At 34.9% G+C, this 387-nt stretch overlaps 1 long non-coding RNA gene across 1 annotated transcript in view; it reads right to left on the bottom strand.

The window, feature by feature from the left end:
• Positions 1-387, bottom strand: part of LOC141132328 (uncharacterized) — a 53,925-nt gene that overhangs the window by 32,377 nt on the left and 21,161 nt on the right. The window lies entirely within an intron of this gene.

Here is a 387-nt window from a genome sequence, read left to right as displayed (position 1 = left end):
TATTTTTTTTTTAGCTCATAAACTCATAATTCAGTTGAACTACTGTTGTCTGTCCTTCTTATATGTATAATATGTTCCCAAATGGGATTTATTTTGGACACTTGCTCCAATAGTGAAAACGTACCTTAAGTTCTACATGGGGTGACAATATCTTCTTCAGCTCACTATTATGCTGTGCTGGTGGTCTGCTACACACACACACAATGTTTTTGTTCTTAATGGATCTAATGCATGAAGAGCAAAAACATTATGCCTTTACAACTCCAATAATTTTGTGGCCTCAACTTTGCCGGAGTTGACAACATGTGAGAGCACATTGTAACTGTGACTACAACTAAATTAGAAATTCACTGGTATTAAGCAATGAAATAATAAGCCACAAATTGT

This window comes from Aquarana catesbeiana, linkage group LG03, assembly GCF_042186555.1.
Source record: "Aquarana catesbeiana isolate 2022-GZ linkage group LG03, ASM4218655v1, whole genome shotgun sequence".
NCBI classification, from domain to species: domain Eukaryota; kingdom Metazoa; phylum Chordata; class Amphibia; order Anura; family Ranidae; genus Aquarana; species Aquarana catesbeiana.
This window is presented reverse-complemented; position numbering and strand designations above follow the sequence as displayed.